Below are 16360 nucleotides of genomic sequence, written 5' to 3'. Positions count from 1 at the left end.
AATTAAAATATTTTTCCAGCCTAAAATATCATACCCAGCTCCATGACAGCAGTATGCAGGTCCCTGGAGCAGTTTTAGTGGGTAGTGCAGTGCACTTCAGGCAGGCAGAGCCAGGCCCATCCCCTCCTACCTGTTACACTTGTGGTGGTAAATATGAGCCCTACAAAACCCACCACAACCCCACTGTACCCACATGTAAGTGCCCCCTTTCATCCCTAAGGGCTATGGTAGTGGTGTACAGTTATGGGGAGTGGGTTTGGGGGGGGGGGTTGGGGGGCTCAGCACACAAGGTAAGGGAGCTATGCACCTGAGATCTTTTTCTGAAGTCCACTGCAGTGCCCCCTAGGGTGCCCGGTTGGTGTCCTGACATGTGAGGGGGACCAATGCACTATGAATGCTGGCTCCTACCATGACCAAATGGCTTGGATTTGATTGTTTCTGAGATGGGCGTCCTCGGTTTCCATTATCGCCGAAAATCGGAGACAACCATCTCTAAGGTCGACCTAAATGTTGAGATTTGGGCGTCCCCGACCATATTATCGAAACGAAAGATGTAGATCCATCTTTTTTCGTTAATACGGGTTCCCCCGCCCCTTCGCAGGGACGTCCTGTGAGGATGTCCTCAGGAAAACTTGGGCACCCCGTTCGATTATGCCCCTCAAAGTGTTCAATTCATACTATAGGTCAAGTGAATGAAAGGATTTTTTCCCATAGATACACAATGGGAGAGGGGAGAGGACTTTAATACATAAGGCCCAAGGAGGGAATTCTACAACTGAGTGCTTCCATTAAAGTGTCTCAAGGATGTTCCGTAGGATCCTATCCTATAACAGCACCTGGGCACCCAGGTTCCGTTATAGAATACTAATGTAACTGGTACCACCACACTTAATGTATACATGCCCACAGTTAAACAAGCCATACAGCTGGCATAAGTACAGGTACCTTAATGTGGCAGGAAAATGTGTATTTTACAATATTCTGTATTGTATGTGTACAAATGTGAGCTCTGCCTATATCCCACCCATATTCTACCCAATTGCACACCTCTGTTCCATTTACCTATTTAAGTTAGGTCTGCCATTACAGAATAACACTTAGACACCTTGTCATTTTCTTGGGTAAGGGTACATTTGGAGTCTCATTTTAGAAAGTTTCTCTATTCCCAAGAGTACACATGGAAGTGACCACACATAGATTTTGGCCATTATTTTAGAAGAAAATCCACACCCAGGAATACACATATAGATAAGGTGCTTCATATGTAGGTTAGGTGGTGGCTACATGTTGGGGAAGGATATATTTTACAAAGAGAGCTATGGTAAAACACATTACTACTACTATTTATCATTTCTATAGCGCTACAAGGCATACACAGCACTGTACACCATACACAAAAGACAGTCCCTGCTCAAAGAGCTTACAATCTAGATAAGACAGGTAAACAGACAGAACGATTAAGGGTAAGGGAATAAATAGGTGAGGATAAAGGACAGGGCAAGTAAGTAGTGGTTAGGGGTCAAAAGCAGTGGTAAAGAGGTGGTCTTTAAGTTTGGACTTGAAAATGGCCAAGCACGGGGCTAGACGCACAGGCTCGGGAAGTCTATTCCAGGCGTGAGGTGCAGCAAGACAAAAGGAATGAAGTCTAGAATTAGCAGTAGAGGAGAAGGGGACGGATAAGAGAGATTTATCTACAGAACGGAGTACACATGGGGAAAAACAGGTTCTAATTGGTGTGTGCTGCCAGTTACACATGCAAGTTGCAAAATAGCAATCCACATATGGATCCCCACTGAACACAAGGATTCCTGGTTAACACCCCCACCAGTTAGACCCCTCAGCATCAGATCTCCCCCCCCCCCCCAAGAACTGATCCACCCAGCCTCAGATCTCCTCCCTGGATATGATTCCACCATCTGGCATCATTTTTCCCACACATGCATTGAATCTCCTCTTGAACAGACACCCTCCAAACCATCATCCCACCATCTTGTCCCCACTTTCAGAACAGAGCCCCTCCATTCCTTCTTAACCCCCTTAAGATTGCAAGCCCCTTCCAGCAGTGGTGAACCCTCCACCAAGGCAGGCCCAGATCCCAACCCACTCCCGGGGCCTACCTGAATGGGATTCTGGTGTGCTAGTTGTGGAGGTCAGGATTGGTCCCTTCTACTCCTGCCCCTATCTGTCCCCAGGAACAAAAATGCACCTGTAACCCCTAGCTGTGGTCTTGTGGTACATTCACTAGGGCGTAAGGGCACTGATTTTGTTTCTGGGGCTGGACAGGGCAAGAGCAGAAGGGAAAAGCTTGCATCTCCTACCACTAGATCACCATGATCACCTCCAGGTAAGCCCTAGGGGTGGGTGATGGGTCTGGTGATGCTCGGAGCGGGTGGGGAAAATATTACCACTTCTAGTAGGTGTTTGTCATCTGGGAAGGAGTCAAGAGGGAATGGAGGGTTTGTGTTCCAAGGGTGAGAATCAGGTGGTGGGAGGATGGTCTGAGGGGTATGTTCAACGGGGGTTTCTGTGTGAGGGTGGGACATCTGATATTGGTGGTAGAATCTTCTGCAGGGGTGAGTGGGGAGATCTTATGCTGAAGGATCTCTGATACTGGGGAGCTGATCTGTTTTGTGGAGAGATTTGATTGGAGGAAGAGGTAAGGGTAGCCATTATGGTGCAGCAAAAGAGCAGCTGTTATTGCACCTTATGGGCACTTGCCCTATGCTTATTCTTGGGGAAAGAGAGGTATAACTCTGGATGTTTATCTATCAAGACATGTGTATGATTTCCTAAATGGAATAAGGAATACACATGTAGATTTCTGTTCCTCCGTAGCCCAAAACAAAACATGCCCACAATATGCTTCTTCAATGAACAGAGCACTGTTTATCTATGCAAAGGAAAGGAACTAGGCAAGTGTAGCATTCTTTGCTCCTTTGTAAAGATACATGGGTGTCATGATTCAATAGCATCATTCTTAATTCGGAAGTTAGTGCAGAGCTTTGCTAGAATCAGAAGATTCTAAGGCCACCAAGGCAACATGTTCTACATGAAATATTGCTGCAGCTATTTGAAGTCCTGCCTGGTATTGGTGCTTTTCACACTGAGGTGGCCTTTTTGTTTGCCTTTTTTGCAGCATTATGAGTGAATGAGTTAGTGGCATTGATAGAAATGTCAGAAGGTTATTCAGAATTACAAGAATTTCATGTGAGGGTCTATGGAAAGGTCAGAGATTCAGTTCTCTAAAAGTGGTCAACTTGGAAAAGGGATCTGGACTTATTTACACAGTGTACCTAGGCTGTCCACTAGACCTGTTGCTGCTTGCTGGCTTTCTTGCACTGGGAAGTGGTTGATGGATTATTCTGTGTGAGGCATAAGGATGGCTCGCCTTTGAACAGATTTCAGTCTGGGGTGGTACTAAAACACTGCTTGACAGTGACAGGATGTGAGCTGGATATCAATGTGTGATGTTCTAACTTGGATGTCCCTATTTTGAGATGACGTCCTTTTGAAAATGCTGTTCCATGTGTGAAGGCTCTCTACTATTTGTCTCAGGTAGTGTCGCTATACTGTCTACAACGATGGTTCAGATCTGAGGCCAGAATGCAATTATCTGTTCAGAAGACTGATTTTACCCAATATGTCAAGACTAGAGCATCAGCTTTTTCTGTTGCAGACCCCTTACTTTGGAATATATTGTCAGGATATTTACCCCTATGCAGAGGGAATTCCCAGTTCAAGAGATATTTGAAGATACACATGTGTAACTGTGTGATGTTTCAGTCATGCAGAGTTTATGATGGTGTGATATAGCAACTGTATTTTTTTTTGTATTGTTTGTTGTTTTATGTATTTTTATTGTCTAATAATATTGCAACCTGTTTAGGATATAGGCAGGCTATAAGTAAGTAAAATAAATAAATAAATTGTAGCTGAATCTTTTGCAGCACAGCCTGAAAAAATCAATCAGTAGCTGGGGCACTCACGTACTAACAGTTTTAAGAATATTGTTTACAATCTCTTCTATAGATACAGCATCTTGGGGGTTTCTTGTTTTAGATCTATGGTTATTTCTATGTATTTTGGGCCAGAGAAGGCATCCAAGTCCAAATGGGGATTGCATATGGCCTTGTGCCTTGGAGAATTCAATTGTAGTGTCTGTTGCTCTTACTATTACAAATTCAGTATGCATCCAATCCTCTATGCTTGTTAATTTAATTTAGGTGGGAATGATATCTGTTTTATAAAAGGGTTGAATTGATTCTGCAAATTGATGATTTGATATTTTCTTTCCATTGTTCTGATATGTTCTCAAATTATTCTGGGTAGAATTTGGAGAGATGTTCTTTGCCTCAAATGTATTGAAAGCTTGTGAAAAAAGTAAAAACTGACATATCAAAATTTAAAGTATTATTATAGGAGTTGGTTTTACCCCACAAATTAATGTCTGTGTATTGTCCAGGTCTATATCACAGGGATGGTATTCGTCTGATGTAGGCCAGTTATCTTTGTGAGTCCCATACAGGATGTGCTGGAAAGGAGTGTCAAAGCTTTATGGATCTAAAGCAGGGTTTGGGAACTAGGAACATTCAAGGTATAGTTTCCAATTGTGCTGGTAGGTAGAGAGGATGGGATGTCCCCAGTGTTGTATAGTAACTAAGTAAATGTAACTAGTTACTATACTCAAGTAAACGTTTTGTTATTTTTACATGAAAAGAAGTACAGAATAACATTTGTTACTTTTATTTTTACTAAAGTAATAATTTTGCCAATGTTTACTACTTTTACTCAGATACATCTGATGCTTGCAGATAAAAGTAAAAAGTAAAAGCGGAAGGGAAATGTAAACAGTGGAGGAGTGGCCTAGTGGTTAGGGTGGTGGACTTTGGTCCTGAGGAACTGAGTTCAATTCCCACTTCAGGCATAGGCAGCTCCTTGTGACTCTGGGCAAGTCACTTAACCTTCCATTGCCCCATGTAAACCACATTGAGCCTGCCATGAGTGGGAAAGCACGGGGTACAAATATAATAAAAATAAACAATGACTCCTCAGTAAACCAACTGAAACAGCAAAATGAGGAACAAGATTTTGCTATTGCAGACCTTGTCATACAAACAATAGATCATCTCATCTTAAATGTTGCTGTTCAGTGAATATAACCTATAAGAACAGTGGAGTTGCCTTTGTTTGTTGAACTGGTTAATGGCATCCAGTCAAACACAACAATGATGAGTTGGGTCACTTTAAAGTGGAGAGGAAGCTGAAGCTGGTATCAATTCTTCTGAACAGATATATGCCTCTACCACAACAGACTGCTCATCATCTCATGGGAAATTTTACACTGAGGTAACTGTTCACTGGATTGATAGAGTTTTTAGAGAGGAAATCTGCTTGTCTGGCCTTAAGACTGATAGGTTCCCACATATTTGATATTCTTGCATTCATTTTCAAAGATATTCAGAGTTTGCCATCAGATGAAACATTGTTAGAACAAGAACAGACTAATGATTCCAACTTTGTGAAAACCTTCTTTGCAATTAGACAGCATGACAATAATGAAGATAAAGATGAAGATGCAAGTGCTGAAATAGCACTACTTCTAATGCAGATGATAATGACAATAATGATGATAAAATATTCTTTGCTATATGGAAGTCAAGTGTTTCAGAGATTCTCTTGATTATAACCTGCAGACCCAAATAGAAGACATCAGTAATATTGCAACCTGGCCTGAATTGAAAGAATATTTTATCAGACTGAACAATTCACTTTCTGCTGGTGCAGTTAGTTGTTGAACCTTTTTAGCTGTGCTGGATTAATGACTCACAAGCACACTCACATGAGTGACAGTCATTTTCAAAAATGTAATTTTGCTAAAAGCAAAGTGGATTGAATTGTAGAGCAATAAAGTTGTTGGGATAAAAACATTAACAGTAGTTGCATTCATTGTAGTTGCAGTACTTTTACTTTTTACTCAAAAAGTATTATGGGGCCCTTTTACAGAGCGGTGGTAAAACCAACATGGACTTACCGCTCGCTCTGTTAGGACTACCACTGACCCAACGCAGCCACTGGCGGTAGTCCCACCGGAGGTGTGTATACATATATAGATAGATATAGATAGATATATAGATAGATAGATATAGTATTGTACAGTACTATTTATATATGCAATAAGTATATATGTATATATCCAAACAATGTCTGTTTGTGTGGCCTTAAGACTGAAAGGTTCCCATACATTTGATGTTCTTTCATCAGTTCTCGAAGATATTCAGAGTTTGCCATCAAATTAAAAATTGTTAGATCAACAGACAATGATTCCAACTTTGTGAAAACTTTCTCTGTAAATTGAACAGCATGGGGATGCTAATGAAGATGAAGATGCAAGCAATGAATTAGACCACACTACTTCCAATATAGATGATAATGTCTATGATGGTGATAAAGTATTATTCGCTATCTGGAAGTTGTGTTTTAGTTAGAGATGCCCTTGACCAATATCTGCAGACCCAGATTTTGAAGGAACTTTTTATCAGAGTGAGCAATCCACTTTCTGCCATTGTAATTGTTGAACACCCAGTGGCGTTCCTAGGGGGGCTGACGCCCGGGGCGGATCGCCGATGCACTTCACCCCCCGGGTGCAGCGCCCCCCCCCCCGGAACAGTGCGACGCCCCCCCGGCGAAAGAACCCCTAATCCCCCGGTGAAAGAACCCCCCCCGGGTTCACGCTGCTGGGGGGGGGGGGTGCCGCACGCCTGCCGGCTCTTTGTTTTCATGCTCCCTCTGCCCCAGAACAGGAAGTAACCTGTTCCGGGGCAAAGGGAGCATGAAATCGAAGAGCCAACAGGCGCGCGGCACCCCCCCCCCCAGCGGCGTGCACCCGGGGCGGACCGCCCCCACCGCCCCTCCTTGGTAAGCCACTGTGAACACCTTTTTAGCTGTGCTGGTTTGATAATAACTCACAAGCACGCTCACATGAGTGACAGTTATTTTCAAAATTTAGTTTTAGTGAAAGAAAAATGGATTGAATTCTAGAGCAGTAAAGTATTTGGATAAAAATATGAACAATATTTGCATTCATTGTAGTTGCGGTATTTTTACATTTTACTCAAAAAGTATTACTTTTTTACTTACACTTAAGTAAAAATTTTTAATGTTTTCTTCACTGTATTTTTACTTAAGTATTTAAAAATAGACAGTTGAGGGGAGATATGATTGAGGTCTACAAAATCCTGAGTAGTGTAGAATGAGTAGAAATAACTCATTTTTTTACTTGTTCCAAAAGTACAAAGACTAGGGGACACTCAAGAAAGTTACATGGAAATACTTTTAAAACAAATAGGAGGAAATATTTTTTCACTCAACGAATAGTTCAGCTCTTGAACTCTTTGCTGGAAGAGGTGGTAACAGCGGTCAGCGTATCTGGGATTAAAAAAGGTTTGGACAAATTCCAGGAGGAAAAGTCCATAGTCTGCTATTGAGACAGACATGGAAAACAACTGCTTGCCCTGGGATTTGTAGTATGGAGTGTTGCCACAATTTAGGGTTCTGCCAGGTAATTGTGACGTGGCTTGGCCATTGTTTGGAAAACAGGATACTGGGCTAGATGAACCACTGGTCTGACCCAGTATTGCTACTCTTATACACCAAATTGGTTCTACCACTGGGCTCATTTAGGAGCCCAGTGGTAGTTCTAGCTTCCAGTGTGCGTCAATTACAGTGCTAGAAAATATTTTTGTATTTTGTAGTGCAGGGGGCATGCCTGGTGGTAATCAGGCAGCACTGCGTGCTGCCCGGTTACCACTTGGCTACCACTGGAGCTCCTACCGCCTCCTAAACAGGAGGTAGTAAAGGCTCCTCCAGGAAATGGCTGTGCATCCAATGCCTTGGATTAGCTCATGGCCATTTCCTTCAGGGGAAAAAGAACCCTTTTACTAGCAGTGGTAAAATGGGGCCTCAATGTGCGACAAACCTGTGTGCTGACACCACCACAAGGCTCCTGTTACCGCCGCTTGGTAAAAAGACCTATTTGAGTCTTCTGTGAGGAACTGTATTAAAGGGTTTGTTGAAATCCAAGTAGATTACATCTAGTGCAATGTTAGTGTGCAGCTAAATAGATAAATACTATGAATGCCCCCACACAGTGGTGTGCAAATTTTGCTGTTAGTGCACATTACTTTTGAATACTAAGCTGGGTTAACAGCAAATTTTAGCACCATTTAATAAATGAAACCCTTAGATTGTAAGTCCTCCTTTTAGACAATGAAATATAATAAATCTTACTGATTGTTGGTATTAATTCCAATGACAATTGTTAAAAGTCTATGCAATAATTCTTGAACCTATCTCTCGGTGAGCAGTTCTTCTTAAATTGAAAGGTTAATAAATATAAGTTTCCAGCTCTAATTAAATTCTCTATTGATTAATTTTTAAACATAGTAGTTGACAAATCTGTTATCATTGTAGCCTGCACCATCTACAACTGAGCAATAGAAGATCTGGGATTGAAGATATAGAGAGAGACTCTGAAAATGTCTAATGTATGAACTGACGAAAGAAGGTTCCACGTAGAACTTTGAGGGTGATCTTTACTAGTTGTGCCAACCAAGATCTGGTTTTGAGACAGTATGTTACGGTTAAAGAGAAACTGTTTTTTGGAGCTTGGACTATGATTTTTCCTATCAAAAAAGAGGAGAATACAGTTTCTGCTACTTCACCAAGGAGTGTTTTAATTTTTTTTTTTTTAATGTCTGTGTAAATGCATAGGCGCTAATTTTCAAAACAAAAAAATGTCCAAAAAGTGGCAGCAGATGGACTTTTTTTCCTTAAATCATCCAAATTGGTTTTCTATGCAGTTTATATGCAGTGCATCCAAATCACAAGGGGGGCATGTTTGGAGTTTATTGGGGGCAGGATTTGAGTATTCCAAAAACCTGGATGTTTTTCCGCCATAATGGAAAAAAGCAAAAACATCTGGGTGTAAAAGATGGTTTGGTCTAGACCTGTTTCACTCACAACTAAATCACAAAAAGAAGCCCTAAATAACCACGTGGCTACTGGAGGGATTAAGGCATGATGTCCTTACTGAGCCAGTGGTCACTGACCCCCTCCCACCCCCAAATATGTGAAAGAAACAGTATATACCAGCCTCTATGACTGCTTCAGATGTACGACAAGTCCTATTAGAGCAGCTCTCTTGAGCAGGGACTGTCCTTCCCCATGTTTAAACTTGTACAGCGCTGCGTAACCCTGGCAGCACTATAGAAATGCTAAGTAGTAGTAGTAGTAGTAGTAGCAGCAAGCAGGTCCCTGGAGTAGGCTAGTGGTTGGTGCAGTGCACTGTACAGAAGGGGGACCCAAGCCCATATCCCACTCTAAATGTTACACTTGTGGTGAAAAGTGTGAGCTGTCCAAAACTCACCAAAAACCTACTGTACCCACATATACTGTACACCAGTAGGTTTTGGGTGGGTTTTGGAGGGCTCACCATACAATATAAGAGGGTAAGGGTGAGATGTGTACTTGGGACCTTTTACCTGACTCTTCCTCTCCCCCTCTAAGTTCCCCCCCCCAATTGTACCTTCCATACATGTACCCCATTCTACCACAATATCACTTTGTATTCATTCATACCATGCATTTGTTCAGACCGGAATCGACTAACGCCGTTAATGGTAAAATGTAAGCCACACTGAGCCTGCAAAAGGTGGGAAAATGTGGGATACAAATGTAACAAATAATAATAATAGCTATTCTTATGTTCCTAACAACCCAAATGATTATCCGGCCTATATTCAGTGCAAGTTAACTGGTCAGGAACGGCCCCTGACTAGTTAACGCATGTCTTGGCAGACAACCAGTCATTTTAAGCAGCATTTAAATGGTTATCACCACTGAAAATGCCTGGTTAGTCCTTTAAAGCTCCTTCCTCTCTCCTATATTGTTTAATCTTGTTTTTGCTTATGAACTCAAATGAACTGTTTCCCACACAAAAACGTTAACCAAACTAAGCACAAAAGTTGGAAAAACACACTCAAAAGAGACTCCTGCAGACACCTCATACAGAGAATCTAAACTAAGACTTCTTTCTATATTTCTTCTGTATTTTTTTTAATAATGGAAAAAGGTGGAGAAAAGGCCTCAGCAGTCAAAAGTCTTGTAGCTACAACAGTGGACAGCACTTTGAAATCCATGCGATTATTTCACCATCCATTGAAAAACTGCAGCGCCTTAGAACTTAAAACAATTATTGGCCAAAAAGCTCCCAATTTTTAATTGTTATATCCTCAAACTTGTTTTTTTTCAAAATAACCACTTGTGGACAAAGAGTTTAATACTGTCTTTAAACACTGACATGCAGCAGGAAAACAGAAGCATTTAATTTCCACTTAGCTTTATAGAAGATCCCGAAGGAGACCCGTTTCACCACAGAACAGGCTTCAGTGTGGTGTTAGTCATTATGAGAATCATGCAAATTGAAATATTCCACTGATGAAGCTTGTTCTGTGATGAAACAGGTCCCCAGTGGCAGGGCCGCCGAGAGGGGGGGACAGGGGGGACAAAATTCCCGGGGCCCGGGCCTCCAAGGGGACCCGGCGTCGCAGTCCCACACGCCACCGCCACCGAGCCCCTTCCACCCGAACCTCCGCCAGCAGAAGTGCTGTCTTCTGTTCTGACTCCGGCGTGCGCGGCCCACACAGACGCGCTCCTCTCAGCTGATCTTCGCTGTACTCTGCAGGGCTTCTGTGCGTCTGATGTGCAGGACGTCAGACGCACAGAAGCCCTGCAGAGTACAGTGAAGATCAGCTGAGAGGAGCGCGTCTGTGTGTGCCGCGCATGCCGGAGTCAGAAGACAGCACTTCTGCTGGCGGGGGTTTGGGTGGAAGGGGCCTGGCCTGGTGGTGGAGGCGGGTGGAACTGTGGCACTGGGCCCCCCCCAGGGGGGGGTGACGACAACCTGGGGGGGTGGCAGTCGGGTCGGGGCCCAGGGGCGGCCTTATCCCAGGCCCGGCCCAGTCTCTCGGCGGCCCTGCCCGTCGGGATCTTCTGAAAGCTACGTGGAAATTAAATGCTTTTGTTTTCTCACTGCATGTCAGTGTTTAAAGGCAGCTAAGAGTGCTGTATAACCCACAGGATACTTTGTTACAATATAAAGCAGTCCAGCTGAAGGATGAAATTATACCATTTGCTACCAAATTTAATGCCACTACAAACCTATTGAGTAAAGCAGTTAGAAAACATTTTAATCTGTGACACTTTTGAGAATGTGACAATTCTGTTTTCCTATCAATGTGGCTGTAATCTGGGAGATCTGTTAAGCCAGAATGGTGTTTGGACATGTAAGTAAACGGGTTGTTCATCAAGGGTATGGTAAACACAGTAAATGTGGTTACTACTCTGTGTGCCATATTATGCTGGATTCAACTAAATTTGTGCATTTAAAAACTGTGAGAAAGTGTGTTTGAGATGCACCACTACTTGTGAATCAGTGGGGGTGGTCTATTTGATACGATGCCCATGTGACTTTCTGTAGATCGGTCAAACCTCTAGAAGTTTAAAAACTAGATTGATGGGGAGCACCGCTGATGTATTACATTATGCAAACGAGAAGCCCCTTTGGTGACACATTGTGAGCAATATGGTCACCTTTTTGATGAATTACAATGTATCACATTTGAACAATTGCAGCGTTCTACCCATAAGGGAGATTTGGGGTGTCTGTTATGTCAGTCTGAGCAAAACTGGATTTTTTTCTTTAACTCTATGGAACCTCATGGATTGAATGTAAGAGTTGAATGGTCTGTGTTTGTCTGTTTTTAATTGGATTTGCAAGTGGATTGGAAGGAGGAGATTGAGGGTTTAAAGCATGTTGGCGTCTTTGGCAGTTAAAGCCTGCTGGATCTTATTGTACAGTGGTCATATACAGGATAATTACCCCTGATTTAGCTCTTGCAAAACAGGGATTCCCTGTCAGGTATTGGCAGCTGATGTGAAGATACGCAGTTTGAAGACAGTGTGAGATAAGTTGATTGAAATATTGACCCATTTGGAATTACAGTGACTGTGATTTTTTTTTCTAAATTGTAGCTATACAAGTGTTTTTTTTACTCTGTTTTGGGAATAAAATAAATTGATGGAGAGTGGAGTTTGTTTCTGATTTGTGATGGTATACTGTACTCAATGCCTTAAACCTTGGGTGACTTGAGCGGTGTCACTGAGATCCTTTTTTCTCCACTTTTTTGGGTGTGTTGGACAAGTGTTTTCCTGCCACAGTTAACCCACTTGTCTGATGTATAGCTTTTCTCATATAGATTTTCTTGTCTACACTTACTCTATATTATGGAGGTCTGAAACTTTCATCTGGATACTGAATAATTAAGAGGATCTCCCTTGCAACTTCTTAATCTGGGATGTTTTAGTATGGACAGTAGCTCATTAGCTTGTAACAGTTCATGTTTATGAGCCATATGGCTCTTTTGAACACTTTTCATCTAATTGCAAAATATTGCATTACACAAAGTTCCAATTTATTCATGCATTGTCTTCTCTTTGCATTTCAGTCAGCTGTTCAGCACTATGAGAAGCTTACATTGGCAGTCTTAATGAAAGTGGGTGCATGCACTATTATGTAACCATAAAAGCAATGTTAAGTCAGAGAAACTAAAAGAGTAAAAATTGGTTAATGGCATCTTAATTAGGATTGATTCCTTTGTCACTTTTGTGGTATTATTCTTGAAAAAGAATGCATACTTGCAGTCTTTGCTAGGTACATTAGCCAACATTATCACCGGAATGGTATTTAAATATATCCATTAATTTAAAATATATTTTGAAAATGATTACCCTTTTCCTTTCAATAATACAAATCACAGCCATTAACACATCCTGAAACTGAACGAACTGTGCAAGTAAATGGAACTAGAGTTTCTCAGAAAGCAACAGAAAAAAAAAGACTTCCTTGGATAATTTGCTGTTTGCCAGCTCATAACTTCACAATGGTATAGGACTGTGTCATTATGTACTGACATTTACTGAATACCAACAAATGCCAAACTAACTGGTGTTTGAAGTTCAAATTTAAATCTAAATATTACCCCAGCAGTAACTATATAGATTGGAATGTTTTCCCAGTGCACTTCTGTAACTTGAGTTTGACGGAGGTGACAAACACTAACCTTTTGGCATAATACCATTGGATTAATGTTCAAATAGAATTGTATAGTGTATGAGGCATTATTATTCTTATGTTAAACCTTGATCTAAGCATTCACCCTTCTCATACGGCATTAACATTTGCTAGTTTTGGCCATCAGCATATGGTAGGTAAGGTTTCATATTAATGTATTAGTGCAGGATTGATTCCCAGCCAATTTATGAATCTCTTAGTGGCCCTTTTACAAGAATGTGTTAAGCAGCTAACACTTGAATTAACATGCGCTGTTACCACTCAAATGTAGCAACTGTTACTGCAGTGGCATGACAGCTTGCACTAATTCGTGCTTTAACTGGCAAGAACTGGATGGGTTGTGGGCAGAGGAAGGGCATGGACTGCACAATGCAGTTTGTACACAGAACTTACTGCATGCTGTCACTTGTGCAGGTAGAACTAGATTTTATATATGGTATCAAAAATAAATCAGTGCTGAAAAAATGCCATTCTCTATGCTGTGCTTAAAGTTAAGTGCAGTTTATAGAATAGAGTGTATGCCTGGGAATGATGCCTAACTTTAGGCACGGCCATTTGCACAGACTGAAACGTGGTGCAAATGTACATGCATACATTAGGGACATATCCCCATTGTTCTTTTTCAGATTGCACATAAAATTAATTTGTAAAAAAATGTTATTTATGTACTTTTAATTAAATTTGCACAAGCATATTGCTTCTTATAGAAATAGAGAAAGAAATATTCAACACTGGGAGAAAACTCCCAGCTAAGAAATGAAAAAAAAAAAAGATTGATACAGGCAAAATAATAAATCTTCTTGAGACCACTAAAAGTAGGGGAATGGTATAAAAATGAGGAGATTCTATTAGAAGAAAATGCAAAAGTAAAAGCCTTAACGCCATACACAGCTGCTATAATATAGTCCAGTCAGTTATTTAACAACCTTCTTGAGTTCCAAGAAGGATTTCAAATGTTCAGGGGCAAAAAAAAAGACCTATTTTGACCCCCCCCCCCCCCACAATACAGCACCAAACATTTACATGGATACATCAACTTAAAAGTAGCTTCAAGATTTGAAATTTCTTGTGCAAAAGCCAAAAAGCCTTTCTACAATCTTGAGTCATTTTGGTCACATCTGCGTAAATCCATATTTTTTGTCCATATTTAAGGACCTGTGAATGAGAAAAATAGATCAACACATTATTCAGATCCTATTCAAAAATAAATGAGGCTACCAAAGTGGACCTCAAAGTTGTTTCTGAAATTGATTCCTCAAGAATATCTGAAATATTAGCCAAGTCCAACTGTTTTTTCTTAGGGTGCTCCACTAACACGTCACTCTGATCTTTCTTCTGGAAAACATCCACGTAAAATATTCTATTTAGAAAGGGAATTAAGTTAGAAGAAAACTGAAAATGCAATTTTAATTAGTGCCAATAATTCCTTGTTAAAAGCCAATTATTTGCACTAATTAGCTTGTTATTTAATTAAATTGCATGCACAAATTGGGCGTGCACACATAATTTTTGGTGACATTTACAGAATTAGAAGGTTAGTGCAAAAGGAAGCATTAACCCCTGGATTCTATAAAGGTCATCCCAATTTGGGCATGATCCTGAGATGCACATGCAAATTAATTAATTAATGAGCCATGAACAATCAATAATTGGATGTTAATTATTGATGTTAATTGGCACTAATTAGGACTTGTGCGTGCATCTGCCTGCACACTATTCTGTAACATTGGGTGCCTAAATCTCATAGCGCACAATCCAAAAGGGGGCATGGCCATGGGAAGGGCATGGGCGGGTCAGGGGCATTCCAAATATTCTGGCACATTGTCATAGAATACTGGGAATGTGCATCCAACTTGTGTGCCAGTATTTACACCAGGTTTCAGCAGGCATAAGTCCTAGCATCCAAAGTTGGGCATGGGAATCAGCGCTATGCGCTACTCTATAAAGAGTGCTAAGCCCAGAGCATCCTTCATAGAATAGCACTGAGTACCGATTTTTTTCGGTACCTATTTTTGAGCCCCATTTAATAAACCTGGCCCTAAGTGCATCTACACTAAATAGAAGCATTAACACAACATACCACATACCCCCAAATTCTATATATGGCGCCTTAAATTGCGTGCGCTAATTTGGCCACATGGCCAAATTGCATGCACAACTTAATTAACAAACCAATCAGCACTAATTGGCTTTAATTAGAATTTGCTCACACAATGTTCTAGGCATATTCTATAAAGTGGTGTGCAAAAAAGGCTGCATGGCCATGGGTGTGGAATGGGTGGGTTGTGGGTGTTCCAAAAAACTATGCGCACTAGTATGGAATATATCTGATGTGCACCTAACTTAGGTGCAGGTATTTAGGCCTGGTTTTAGGTGGCCTAAATGGGTGCACCTAAATTGTAGTCGCAAGAACGGCAAATAAGCATATTCTATAAACTATGTGTAACTTTAGATATTTTTTCTAGAATCATGCTAACCCTGTGGTTTTTTGGTGCCGATTTTTAAGGCGCCATTTATAGAATTTGGAATTTAGCACACATTAAAGCACAGTTAGTGCAAAAATCTACCACCCTTTATTAAAAGCGCTTCTTGCTGTTTTTGAAAGTGTTTTACACACAATCCCTGAATAACTTTCTATCTTGAAACCTTACGTTCTTTGAGATCTGTGCATTGAACTCAGAATACATTTACATTAACTTAAAACGGGTTTTATATTCTAATTTTATAAAGCAGCTCATGGGTTAATACTCAGATGCTGTAGCCAGTGTTGTTTTGAAATACTGGATAGCTAAAAAAAAAAAATACAAAGATCTTCAGCAACCCCTTATCTAGATTGCAGATGACATTGATGATCTATGCAGTGTGGTCAGTGCCAGAGCTATCTGGATAGCAATGATATTTAAATTGCTATCCAGAAAGCTAACTGGATAAAGTTAGGCAGAAATTTTACTAGCCTAACATTATCCAGGTAGTTTTCAAGATAGAGGTTTGAATATAGCCACTTTCTGGATTACTATCAATTCTGTCCTTTACTTATGCTGATGACATTCAAATTCTTTCCTGTACTGACATATCTGATCCACAAGCACTTAAAAGCCTCAATAGAAAACTTGCAGTCATTTTAGTTTGGTTGATCTCCAACAAATTGAAACTCAGTCCTGGAAAGCCAAG

At 40.9% G+C, this 16360-nt stretch overlaps 1 protein-coding gene across 1 annotated transcript in view; it reads left to right on the top strand.

Moving 5' to 3' along the window:
- Positions 1-16360, top strand: part of PCDH15 (protocadherin related 15) — a 1022916-nt gene that overhangs the window by 157914 nt on the left and 848642 nt on the right.

The sequence above is a fragment of the Microcaecilia unicolor genome, chromosome 5 (genome assembly GCF_901765095.1).
Source record: "Microcaecilia unicolor chromosome 5, aMicUni1.1, whole genome shotgun sequence".
Classification (NCBI taxonomy): domain Eukaryota; kingdom Metazoa; phylum Chordata; class Amphibia; order Gymnophiona; family Siphonopidae; genus Microcaecilia; species Microcaecilia unicolor.
The sequence above is the reverse complement of the archived record's forward strand: the minus strand, read 5'-3'. Positions and strand labels throughout refer to the sequence as shown.